The sequence below is a fragment of the Lissotriton helveticus genome, chromosome 5_1 (assembly GCF_964261635.1).
Source record: "Lissotriton helveticus chromosome 5_1, aLisHel1.1, whole genome shotgun sequence".
In the NCBI taxonomy this organism is placed as follows: domain Eukaryota; kingdom Metazoa; phylum Chordata; class Amphibia; order Caudata; family Salamandridae; genus Lissotriton; species Lissotriton helveticus.
Genome location: NC_136065.1, coordinates 2,059,684,913 through 2,059,698,694, shown reverse-complemented (window position 1 = coordinate 2,059,698,694; position 13,782 = coordinate 2,059,684,913).

Here is a 13,782-nt window from a genome sequence, read left to right as displayed (position 1 = left end):
TATGTATATCATAATCTAGGTTAATTAAAGTTTCCTCATTAGATTGCATTTTACTTTCATCATTTTCAGGTTGTGTCTGATCACCATTAACTCAACTGCATATACTGTTTCTCCTGTATACATCTTCATGTTGAAAAATTGACTTCTCTTACATCAATACCCCTGATCTAGTGGTACTGCCAAGGATGTTCTTCTTTCCAGATTGATCAATAGCTTCTTCATTACCTTGCCCTTTTATGCCTGACAAAAGTTTTACTTCGTGCACCATTGAGCTTATTATTGATGGTAAGTCAGAAATGTTATCAATCAGTTGAGCACATGTACATGTTATAAACGGGCTCTCTTTATCTGTTTGCACCTTCGTTATCAGGCTCATTAATTGCAGGAGTTTTGTGTCAATACCCACTACATGAGATGCTAGTGTGTTTAAAATATCGACCTGAACATCTAATTTGTCAGAATGAAAATTGAGCGCATTAGTGATTGAATCCATGGTATATAAAAGACAATCCCATAAGCCCCGTTCAGGACTAGCCACACTTGTTTCTAAATCGCCTGGGCTAGCCTGGGCCTTCCCCTCAAGTTTAGTTAATGAAGATATATCGGCTACATTTAAATCTAAGCTGCATTGCTCATTTGTATTAATAATCTTCTCAGTAGAGCCAACACCTGGAACTAACAATGATCTATTAGTAGTACTGCTATTCTCCATAATTATACTTGGCTGACCCAGGTTAATTAGACTTACATTATCAAGATTAACAAAACGGTTATTTGGGCTGGAAAGCAAGTCCTCTCCAACCAATATCGGTTCAATAAGTCCATCTTTGTGAGCCGGATTTCCAACTCCAACTTCAAGATCTATCATAATCACATCCTTATCTTCATTCAGTGTCCTACAAGAAGACATATCACACACTACTTCCGCCCCTTTACTACACCCAACTGATGATTTATAACATGTCTCCTGACTAGTAATCTGAAGATCATTGACCAACTGTAACTCTACCTTACCGGCAGTATAGGCGCCAGAATGAATTTGTGCTTGGGTCTGTTGCCGCTCTACAACGGATGTATGACGTTACAACGCATACTTTTACATCGCATGCCTTTACAACGCGGTTTTTACATCGCATACCATTACAACGCATAATGCTTTTAGGCGCTGGATAGTGATTTATTTAATTTACTATTCCAACTCCAGTCCCCGTGGATAGTAGGGAAGGTGTTGGATAGTATATTAAATACATTCCCTATCCTAGAGCGCCCCCCAGCGCTATGCGTTGTAATGGTTTGCGTTGTAAAAGTTGAGTCGTAATGGTAGTGCGTTGTAAAAGTTTTGTTGTAATGGATGTTTCCCCTCTACAACAAATGATGGCTGCGACGAAGATACCAGCACCTTCCCCACTAAATCACCTTCATCAGTATCCCACCCTTCCTTTCTGGCCTGGCTGTCTAAAACAGCATTCAATCTCTCAGACAAATTTGAATCAAGAGATTCACCAGAATGATTACTCTTTTCTCCGTTTTTACACAGTGATGACGACGGTACTGGTGAGGATAATACACTGTCATTAACATTCCCACTAAGATCTTTCTTTTCAGCGATATTTCTTTTATTATTGACAGACTGTTTTTGATGGTGCTTAAAGAAGTAGCTCTTTATAGATGTTGCGCCACGTATGGAGACTTCATACAGTCTTTGTTAAAGGATGCAGATAAAGCCATCTCTTCTATTGGCTGACACAAATTCCCCTCTATATTCGCACTACCGCTGCTATTTTCCATATTCTCTCCACTTCCCATGCACTTCTCCAGATGAGGCGGTGCGACTGCAGATTCTTCAGTCATTTGACTTTGTTTAGGCTTTGGTAGGCCCCCGCGCTGTCTGCCAGACCTCATCCTTATTCTTATTCACACTAGTAATTGACCGTATTTGATCAGGCAGCCCTATCTTTTTGTATTTTTCTTTTTGCTCTCTCCGTACAACAGTTGCCACAGCACAGACACAGGTACAGGCACAGTCAAATCTGCCGCCCACCTCCCTCACCTAAAACTCTACAAAATGGCAAGCGTTGGCAGGATATCAGAAGTTGCACATTCAGGAACCAGTGCAACCAATGTAACTCAGGGCACCCTCCTTTAGCTCCTTTTGCTTCTTTTTACTGGTTTTGTTGGTTGGTTATGTCCCCCTGCGTCTGTCTTCGTTATTATAATTTGACTTGATTCTGATACCGATCTGTTGCTGTTGGGTTTAGTGGGTTAAGTGCACAAGCCTACTGTGCGCAATGAAGATGAGTAAAGTACTAGGTGGAGGGGGGTAGCTGGGCCCAACTTTAGGCCCTTTAATCCAAAATTTATTACAGCTTGTGACAGGAGTACTCTGGGGGGTATGCTGGGAAAGCGCTTGGCCGCAGTGTTGAACTAGATGCCTGATGTTGGTGATTGTAGTGGCGAGCCCCCCGCAACCACCACCCACTGAAAGAGGCTGCCAAGCTCACCTAGCACAGTGACACAAACCCCCCCCCGCTTGCTGCTCACCGCTCTCACCTGCAGTGCACCCTTCAGGTGTCTCCTGCAGTCTTCTGCAAAGCCCCAGCTCCACTGTCCCTCTGTCCCCCTGCTATTAGCACACAGTGAATGTTCCTGGGAGCTCCCAGGCCAATGCTGCAACTCCCGGGCCAATGCTGCAACTCACAGGCAAATGCTGAAGCTCCAATCTATCCTCTCCCCTGACCCTTAGCGACTAGAGGGCAGGGCCGAGGTCGAAGCACTGTTACCAGCAAGGGCAGCGCTGCAAACGATGATGAAGGCGGTGGCGGTAGAACAGAAACGCCCAACCAGCTCCTGACTGCTCCGCGCCGCTCTACTCCGCTCTGCTCTGCTCCGCTGAGCTCTGCAACCGCAGCGCGAGCGGAAGCGGGAGGGCGGAAAGCACCCAGTCAGCCGGCCGACCGGGGGCGGGGGTCCAGTCCGGTCAGCTCCCGCCGAGAAGGGGACGCCGCAGCACGTCCTTTCCGGGTCTTCCACGGGCCTCTACGGACCTCTCAAGGCCGCTCCGGGCTTCTCCGGGTTTCTCCGGGCCACTCCGGGAGGCGCAGTCTGGCCCGGCTGCCCACGATGGAAGCGGTTGAGTTGAGGGCGGAGGACGGTGGTTCAGAGTGCTGGGCGAAGCTCGCAGCTTGCACTCGCACAGCGGCGCAACAGCGGCAAACAAACACCAGCAAACAGCGAGTCAGCGGGCAAGTTCAAAGGTCAGGTACAGATCTTTGAAAGTGATGCGCACTATATAAAAGATATGGGCCAATCTCCGATAGTCACGCTATATAAAAGATGTGGTCCAATCTCTGATAGTGATACCAATTAAAAGATGTGGTCCAATCTCTGATAGTGATGTGATACTATATAAAAGATATGGGCCAATCTCAGATAGTCACACTATATAAAAGATATGGGCCAATCTCAGATAGTCACACTATATAAAAGATGTGGTCCAATCTCCAATAGTGATACCATATAAAAGATGTGAGTAGTATATAGTGATACCTTCCCTTCAAACTCTGGCCTTAATTTTGACAGCTCCGACCAGGAATCCTGGCCTTAAAAGTGATGGGTCTAGTCTTAATTATGACAGGCCTAGTCTTAAACTTGTGTGTGGAAAATTTGACAGCTCTGGCTGGAAACCCTGGCCTTAAATTTTGACAGGGCCGGGCCTTAAACGGTTGGCAACAAGTGACAGGTGGCACTAGTGTTGACAAGGGTGCGCAGCTGTCCCGGAAGGGGGGCGGCTGAGTCATAGGGGGGTGTGTAGTTTTGTTTTGGAGACATAGGCGTGGCGGAGCCGCCAGAATACATATAAGCCGGTGTCAGGAGCCTGGTATAGCAAGCAACCGCTGGACTACGTGAAGGAGCGCCATGGCAGAAAAGAAGAGCTACAACCCATTTGCGAGAAAACACTGGGTTGGTGGCTCACAGACCCCCATCAGTAGTTATTACAGAACCATAAGCCCTTTGGTAATGGACGAGAATGCTCAACCAGAAGAACCTAAGGATATGGGTTGCGACGTTACTGCTTATGGCTGTGGGTTTGCTAAGCGCTTTGGCGCCCCTGGTTTCAAGGATTGGCGGTGTCCGCTGTCCCCGATTAAGAGCGACAGCAGCTCTAGCGAGGGTTCGAGTGGCGACTTGACGGTTGAGCAAAGCATGCTCTTGGAGTCGGAGGATGCGGAGGACACCATAGTTCCGCCTAATACACCCGTCTATGAAGACGTGGGTTTTCGCGAGAGTCTTTTTCCTGAGAATGTCCCTGTTCAAAAGCTTGATGCAAACGTGGAAGATGAGGGAGCATCGGATGTTATTCCCGCCTCTCAAAATGTCAGAACCGCGGCTGATGGGGCATCGCAGGATATTAACAACTCTCAAGATGGCAGAGCCGCCGCCGAGGGTGGTGAAAATGTGGGGGTGAGTCAAAATGTTATGAGCAGCCATTTATCATAAGGATGTATTTTATTTCTACAACTATCGAACGCTAATATTTCGTTTTTGTTTGTGACCCTCTAGAGAGCAGAACCAGTGGGATGCACTTACTTCATAATGCACAAAGAAAATCAAACTATGCCCCCTCCTAATACACACATCTATGAAACCATGGATGTTCAGAAGGCTATGAGTCCTACGAAGGTAGTTGTGCAACAGCCTGATACAAGCGTTGAAGATGAGGGATCACCGATGGATATTACAGACTCTCAAGATTTCAGAGCCGCTGCAGAGGGTGGTGAAAGTGTGTGGGTAAGTAAAAAATGTTAGGCGTAGACCCTTTACATGAAAGTTTGTTGTCTTTCTACCGCTAAAGGGGTGTCAATATTTGTCTTTTGAACCTAGGATGAAACACCGAAAAGAACTGAGGCCCAGGGGCAGACTGCAAAAGGTCGCAGCTTGAATCTGTCCTGTATATGCTGTGCAAACCAGACTGGAAGTTCCACAAAGCCGAGTTCACCTTTGCCCATGGAATGTGAAGATGGTTCTAAGAACGATGAGTTTGTAAAAGCAACGGCGTGGTTCCCCAGAGACACTATAGCTGGTGTCAAAGGTTTTGCAGCTATAGTTGTATGCGCGTGTGTCAAACGGGACTATTACAACATGTGTTTCGGCCACCGTATTAGGGACCCTGAACAGGAGGCGCACGAGTGTCTAGCCGAATCATACAGAGACCGAATGATACGGCACATATGTAGTTTGCTTGATCCGTACAAGATGTATAAGCTGCTAAGGGTGGTGCACGGCCTGAGTGATGAAAATAATTTTGTCCACCCTAACATGTTGAAGATCTTGATGGCGACAGTAAAGGAGATACGCTATGCCAACGACCCCTGCGCAAAACTAAGAGGCATGCCAAACGCCTGTGCGTGCTGTGACAGAAAAATGATAGAAAGACTTATAGAAAGGCGCATGTGTAATGTGTATCTAAAAAGCAGAAAAGTAGTGGCCCTCGCACCACAAAGGCTATTTTATAATAGATAAGTCCTGATGCATTGCTAAGTGCTAGCGTGTATTTAAAGTAAAGTAGTAGAATGTTACAACCAAAAAAAAAGTATATGTGTTAAACCGTACTTACTACGCATACTGTGAAAAGATATGAAACCCCTTTTTGTTTGTGATTTGGTAATACTCATTATTTTTAATAAAATGTTCTTGCACAAAACAAGCGTCTTTCATTTCATGTACTCTAATGACTGCTAACATGTCGGAGGGCCTGTTAAGAAAACTTTATTATGATACAAGAGGGGTTGGCAGCTTTGGAAGCGGCGCCGCTCTATATAGAAGGGCTGTGGCTGACAAGAAGTCGGTAAGCAGAGAAGCTGTGAAGACATGGTTATCAGGAGAGGAGGCGTATTCACTACATAAACCAGCCAGAAGACGCTTTAAGAGGCGTCCTACAATCGTTAATGCGTGTATAGATTATCAGTGGCAGGCGGACATAATCAGCCTTCAAGATACTGCAAAACATAACGACGGCGCCTGTTATATATTAACAGTCATAGATGTGTTGTCCAAATACGCGTACGCAGAGGCGCTGCGTGATAAAAGTGGAGCTAGCGTCACGGCCGCTTTTAAAGCCATCTTCGATAAGGGACGTATTCCTCAAAAACTACAAACAGACGCAGGAAAAGAATTCTTAAACAAGTCATTTCAGAAATTATTAAAGCAGCACAATGTTCAACATTTTGTAACACACACGGAGGTAAAAGCAGCGGTTGTAGAAAGGTTTAACAGAACTTTAAAGTCTAAGATGTGGAGGTATTTTACGGCCAACAATACATACAGATACGTGGATGTTCTACAGGCTTTTTTAGCTGTATATAATGCTAGTTATCATAGGACCATCAAAATGGCACCTGAAGAGGTAACAACTAGTAATTCGTTAACTGTTTAGAGAAACTTGTATGGTCCTAACTTTGGGACAAAGGTGAAGAAGTCTGTATTTAAAAATGGTGATCATGTTAGGATTTCAAAACTGAAAGGAGTCTTCACAAAGGGTTACCAACAGACCTTTAGTGATGAAATATTTATAGTGCAAAGTGTGGAGCTTAAGGAAGGGCTGTATATTCACAGGTTAAAGGACTACGATGGGGAAACGTTGTCGGGATCCTTTTACAAGGAAGAGTTACAAAAGGTGCCCAATGATCCAAACCGTGTGTATAGGGTTGAAAAGGTTCTGAAAAGGCAAGGTACAGGTGCTAAGAGCCAGGTATATGTCAAATGGCACGGCTGGCCTGAGAAATTTAACAGTTGGGTGTTGGCCAGCTCCCTGAAGGGTGTGTGAGCTAAAAGCCTCTGCTACGATGGAGACTACACCCTTTTATATAACCTTACCATCCAACGCTTCTAAGGACATGTTCCCCAACAATCAGATTTCTAATTACACCGTCAAATTGGCTAAGGCTGTGGACCTGAAGGGGGACTGGGAGGTTGCCCTAACAGAAATACAATACCCTAGAACATGGAATACATTTACAGCGGCCGAAGCCAAGTTTCACATCAAGAGGGAGCAGGACCCCATGGGCATACACGCATCCTTCCCGCCCGGCTACTACCCACACATTACAAGCATTATCGAAGCCATCAACAAATCCATAGCCGCTATAGAACCACATCCGAATATTCATCTGGTCCTAGATAATGTGAGAAGGAAGGTGTTTCTTAAATCCATAAATCGAAACACCCTGTTTAACTGCTCAGGTAAATTAAAAAGGATTTTAGGGACAGTACAACATGTGAAAAGCCCCATGGAACAAGATCAAACGTGCCCCGAAATTAATGGGGGGTTCTACACGCTCTACGTATACAGCGATATTGTAGAGTCTCAGAGGATAGGTGATAGTTACTCGCCGTTGTTAAGGTGGGTGCATGTACAGGGTGATAATAATACCATGGTCAACATACAATTTAACAAACCTGACTACGTCGCAGTTTCTAAAAATCATTTTGACACTATTTCAATTATGATCTACGATGACCAGTCTGAGCCGGTGGCCTTTAAATACGGGAAAGTTATTGTCAAGCTTCATTTAAGGCCTAGACACGACAGAGGGTATTAGGCAGCCATCATGGTGGTTATGAAAACCTACGGAGATCCGTCTATGTACAGAGACTATTACAGAAGTCAAGCCGGTTATGGAGGACCACCGTACTTTCAAGGTTCACCCGTTATGTACGGGGCTGGATTAGGAGGATTCTTTAGGAGTCTGTTTAGAAGAGCTATGCTTTTCCTGAGAAGAGGCTATGAAATTGCAAAACCTCATGTTAAGGCGGCTGCCTCGAACATTGCCCAGGAGGTGGTGGGGTCTGTTACCTCGGCGGTTGCAGAGCGCATGAACAAGCAGCCTCAAGAAGGAGCTGGTTTGATGTATAAGCCACGCGCTAGTGTCAAAAGGAAACGTGGTGTTTCCAGACGCCGGGGTCCCCCAGCCCCCTATAAAAAAAGGAGGACCGCTTCAAAACGTCCTCAGAAAAGAAGAGCTCCAAGACGGAAGAGAGCTGCAAAGAAGCGAACCGGCTCTAAAGTAAATATTTTTTAAAGCCTTGTAAACACAGCCATGGCCTTCGTACATTGTGGATCTGGAGAGTGCGCCAAATCAGAGTTGGACTTGTTTAGTCTAAAGCCCACACAGACAAGCATCGAAAACAGCTTCTTCATGGAGGTGTCGCCTTTAGCAGCATTGACACCGTTGGCACCTATAGAGTTTTATGTGTCAGGGGCCACGGATATGTATTTGGATCTCAACAACACTCTGCTGCATCTTATGTGTAAAATCGTAAAAGCGGATGGGACCGACATTGACGACGGTTCTAAGGTGGCACCAATCGCTTACCCTGTAGCTACCATGTTTAATCAAGTGGACATCACCCTGGGCGACCGACTCATCACCCAGAACGATAACATGTACGCCTACAGAGCCTACATAGAGAGTATTCTAAATTACAGTAGCGATGCCCTTGGCACACAACTTTCAGCGGGTCTCTTTCACAGGGATACACACGGACAGTTTGAAAGCACAGCTCTGGATGGTGATAATAAGGGCTTTATAAAAAGAGCTCAACATGCTACAGCTAGCCGTACCTTTGACCTCCTGGGGCGCATACATTCGGACCTCTTCTTCCAAGATAAACTGCTCATCAACGGGATTGATCTTAAGATCAAGCTCAATCGTAACAAGGACTCATTCTGCCTCATCAACGGGGATGCGGAACAGTACAAGCTGAACATACTGTCCGCGAGCCTGTTTGTAAAGAGAGTGAAAGTGTCCCCGAGCGTCAGGCTAGCGCACGCCGAAGCTTTGCAAATATCCAACGCCAAGTACGCTGTGGAAAGAGTAGCTCTGAAGGTATTCAGCATCCCTGCAGGTACCCGCTTAACACAACAGCAGAATCTATTTCTGGGACAGCTACCAAAGCTCATCATCATAGGGTTTGTGGACAATACAGCTTTTAGTGGCACCTATGCCTCAAACCCCTTCAATTTTAAACACTACAACATCAACTACGCGGCGCTGGTCCATGAGGGCAATGTAATTCCTGCAAAACCCTACACCCCCAGTTTTGCAGCAGGGCATTACATCAGGGAATATCAGGGACTGGTTTCGATAACAGGCAAGCATCAAAGGGACTGCGGTGTAGCGGTGTCAAGAGAAGGCTATGGCCGTGGATACACGTTGTTCGCATTCGACCTGACACCGGACATGGAAGATGGCGATCACTACAACCTGGTCAAAAATGGGAATCTAAAAGCTGAAATACGATTCGCAGCTCCACTGGCGACTAATGTGAACATGGTCGTATTCTCTGTATTCGACAGCATCATTCAGATCAACCACGCAAGGCAGATTTTGTTTGACTATCTTTAAAAACATTTGTGAAATGGATACGGTGCAGATACGTGACTTCTTAAGCAGACATAAATACGCTAGGAAATACTTTTTGGGTGTTTTCCCTAGCGACGGGTTACCAGGCGACATAGGGGCAGAAAGACCATGCACCCTAGTCTTTAACACAGACCCGCATGACCAGGCTGGGACACATTGGGCAGCCATGTTTATAGATGTTGACAAGGTTACAGTGTTTGACAGTACAGCAGAGTTCCCTGAGCACAAACTCTATACAACCCCTATATTCAAGTTTGTGAAAAAAGCTGCAGCGGTGGTGGAGTATAACAAACTAAGGGTGCAGGATTCCATGGCCATCACATGCGGGGAACATTGTATTTATTTTATCAGTAAAATGTCACAGGGTCTTTCGTTTAGAAATTTCTTAAAGCTATATCCGGGGATCTTGTTAACAATGACCGTATAGTTGCGAGATATGTAAAAGAAAACACCAGGGTGTCGGTCAGACCTGTGAAAACTGAATATGTACCTTGTCAAAACTGTAAGAGTTTATAACAGTTGTATGCTTAATGTTGAACGTTTAAAATAAAAGACATTATATTTTTTAAAAACATGCATTCAGACTCGTTATTTCAATATACATGCACCATAAAATGTTTTTTGAAAGACGACTGAGACGGTTTGTAAAGTTATAACAAGGTGTTTATTACAAAATATGTAGTTGACAAAACTTTATTGCAGAAACCTAGGAATAAAAATTCACACACACTTAATCAAAAATCCATGCGAAGGGTGGCTGGGGCAATGTCTTTGTTTTTCGAGCTGGCACCGACGGTGCAGGAGTAGACCATTTAGGGGATAGTCTGTGGCCTTCAGAACCTGTAGGCGATGGCAGTAGGGGACTCTTCAAATTGTCTAGCAGGCAGCGGTGTTCATTATTACCAACAAGCGCGGAGGGTATATTGAGTTCAGCAGCGGCCTTCAGAAACTGCTCCCAGCCTCTCGGGGCATTTTGAGGCGTTAGGATTTTGGGGTGTGTGAGACCTTTGACTAGATCGTACATATGCGACCCTGCAACAGGCTGGCCCTTGTAGAGGAACTCGCCGCGTTCATTCCAAGAAGCTAGGTCTTTAGAAGCGGCTAGTTTACTCATGAGCATCTGCGCAGCCCCTCTGTGCCTTTGACATATATTTTTTAGGAGGTCTCCAACAAAGGTATCTGAGGCTGTCGCACCATCGGGAGGCGGTTGTAGGGGCTGCGGATCGGGGGCCTGAGCAGCTGGTTGTTCAGAGTCTGGGGTATATAGAGTCAACTTGTTCTTCTCGGTATTCCACTGGGTGTAGTAATTTAAGAATTTTTTGAGAGTGCTGTTGTAAAGGTTAGCCTTGTCGTAGGGGTTTAGATCAGTCCTGTTCAAAATGTCTTTAATTTCAGTATCCAGGCGTAGAGTCTCATTTCTACGGATATCCCAGGCGTTGTCATTGGTCGACCCCATTTGCTCCATCTGCTGTCTAGGAACCAGATACATTTTTGTGGCGTGGTCCATCACTGACCCGCGAGGAGGCTTGTAATTACAGGTATAGCTATCCCCAGCAAGTTACCTATAAAACCTCCAGACTGTTTCACCAGTTTCTTCTTTGTTATGAGTGAGCCCCTTTTATTACTGAGCTTCTTGATAAGCCCCTTCTTCTTCTTCAGAACCTGTAACTGCCGCTTTGATATAGGGACGTTGCCTTTTAGGGTGTTTAGGGCTATTTCTGAAATGGCAGACACTAAATCGTCAGAAGCGGTGCCCAGGATGGCCTTTCGATGTTGGGGACTGGCTTTAACAAGCATTTTCAGGAGGGCTAAATTGCTGCGTAGGTGTGCAGACATGGTCACCACTGTGCGTTATAAGGGTGGGGGTGTAAATGGTTCTAAAAGACATCAGTGTTGCTTTTTATAGGTCCTGGTCTTGGGCTTTAGGGTGTAAACTACAGGTAGCTCTGGGGGAAAAATATCAGCCCTTAGTCTATAGTCTTCTAGAGTTTCATTTTTTAAGTCTACCAACAGGTACCCGTGGGGTTTTGCTGTAGCGTCGTTAAAGGCCTCCATGAAGAAGTGTGTGTTTCCTGGGTACATCTGTTTAGCTATGACGGATATTTGTTGTTTGTCACGAGGGTTTTTAAATAAAACAAGGTATGAAGCGTTGAGAGCTATAGACCTACTGTTCTTGCCTTTGTAAAACAAGTTCTGCACAATGTAGCAGATGCTTAGATTACGATGATGGGAATATTGGGTAAAAGCTCTCTCTAACTCGGTGTGATCACCACCTTCACGCATCAGATCATCAACAATTATCATATTTACAAGTGTTGGGGGTAGTAGCTCATCATCGTTGAGGTTATCCGGTATACCCTCTATAAATTTGATATGTGGGAACCGGCGGCCCAAGTCTGTATAAAGAGGCTGCCAGCATGAATAAAGCCACACAATGTTGTTAGGGGTTTGTGATAAAGCAGAGCCGGCATTTTCTAAGAGCTTTTTTATAAAGTAGCTTTTCCCGCAGTTTGAGGGTCCTGCTAGCACGCAGGAGAACGGATGCTGTAACCTAGTGTCCATGCTGTGGCGGCTGTCTCTCTAATGGGTCTAATAACCATAAGGCAGTGTTTTATAGTCGGTGGTCAGGACCCTTTTATCAAAAACAACTCGCAATGTTTTATGTAGAGGCTGGGTTGTGATTTCCCACTTCTTTTTGGATCTGACTATGCAGGGCTGGTTCACGACTATGGTTTTAGCATTCTCAGAATCGTCTGCTGTAGCGTATTCATGCACCAGATTCTTCAAACTATCAAAATTGATTTTTAGGGTGTTGCTGACATTTAATGTTATCCCTTTGACCTTCATACACACCTTGTTCTTGTTGGTACGGTAGCTGTATGTCTTAGGTCCGGAGGGCGTGAATTCTTTTATAAATTCATCCTTATCTAGCTCACTGGTTAGATTACCCAGATAATCTCCCAGAGGAGGGTCTTCATCCCCCGGCTTGCTCAGAAAAATCACAGAATCTGTATCGTGATACAAGCAGCGATCCTGGAGCTTATCCATAACCCCGTAAAGCTCTAGACGAGCGTGGGCAGTCGTGAAGCAGGCTATGAAAATGTTTATGTTGTTACTCAATGTGGGGTACTCTTGGGCGTATTTCCAACACAAAGCCGCGGTATCGTCATCGATAAAGTCGCAGCTGGACACCTCGTAGCATGGGGCAAACAGGTACTTGAACAGTTCATCAGGATCTGATATTAAGGTAGTATTTGAAAGGTTTGTGCGCTGTGCAAATTTTCCCCATAAGGAGTTGAGACAGAGTTTGGCTAACTGTCGGCGTGCAGGATTGACCTCTATCAGATGGGGGCGTAAACGGATACCCTCGTGAGCGTAGTAGTCGTCGATGTATTTCTGTTTTGCATCCTGACTAGTACACCATTCAGGATACCCTGAGGCCTCCTGTTTGTCTCTGAGAAACAAATTAATGTAGGGTGCAAAGAGTTGTGTTGTAGTGCTCTTAAAATGCCACACTTCGTGCACTCTACCTAGCCTGTACCCTTTCTCTAAGGCAGCTTGTACCTCGATGCTACACCAGGTCCCTGTGAGCATCCTTTGTTCATCGGTGTGTCTGCAACCGTCAACTTCTTTAAGCATCGCACATGTTCGACAGAGGGGGAACATCAGCTTGACATCGACTCTGCATGGTAACACCGGGAAGTAAAGCTGCTTAGGAGGATAGATTTCACATTTGATAAGCCCAAAGTATTCGGATAGTGGCTTAAAATCTCTATAGATGATGGTGGGATGACCCAGCGGGTACAACTTCATCTTGTTCACAAAAGGGTACAGACTGGTGAAATCATAGTAGTGTATTTTCTCACCCTCACCAGCGGCCTTGTACAGTTGTATGGCATTTGTGCGCCCCCCAAATAAGGCATCGCGGGGCTCCAGAGGTGTGGGTAAATCACGGGTCTTAAGAAAAGAGCAGAGGTCTGTGTCGGTTTTTAACATGTCTAACCACTCGTGCTCCCAAAGAACTCTCATAGCGAAGCCCTGGTTTTCAACATACTGGGCCTTTGTCAGAGTTCGTCTGTATAAGTGTTCAAATTTGGACCCCAGCATTTTGTTATACTCGTGGGGTTTGTAACACTTGGGGCATCCGTGGTAAAAACAACCGTTGAATTCAAAGGCTGTCGGCACACCCTTAATTACAGAGAACCCGTCCAGGTAATAGGGGCCCAGGCGGTATTCACCACCCTGTAAGGCATGCTGAATTTGTATGTCTTCCTTCTCAGAGACGTGCATGAGCCATTGGATAGAGGGGGTTGAATAACGTTTCTGTTTACCGTTATAGAGGTCTGGCGGTACTAGAGCT